The following is a 209-nucleotide window of genomic DNA, read 5'->3' on the forward strand; positions in this document are numbered from 1 at the left end:
CTTATCTTCCTCCTCCTCTCACCTACGCCCAACCCGACGCGATGGCGCAGGATAGAATATCTCGACTGAGCTTTACCCTTGGCTTCACACTTGAGAATTGTAAATATCCGTTTCTGCAACCTGCCATTGCACCTACTTCATGTTTAAGCGAAATATTGCACATCTGACTTTCTGCACTGTAGTGGTTTCTTGCCATTGGTAATGTGGTG

Source organism: Penaeus monodon, chromosome 30 (assembly GCF_015228065.2).
Source record: "Penaeus monodon isolate SGIC_2016 chromosome 30, NSTDA_Pmon_1, whole genome shotgun sequence".
In the NCBI taxonomy this organism is placed as follows: domain Eukaryota; kingdom Metazoa; phylum Arthropoda; class Malacostraca; order Decapoda; family Penaeidae; genus Penaeus; species Penaeus monodon.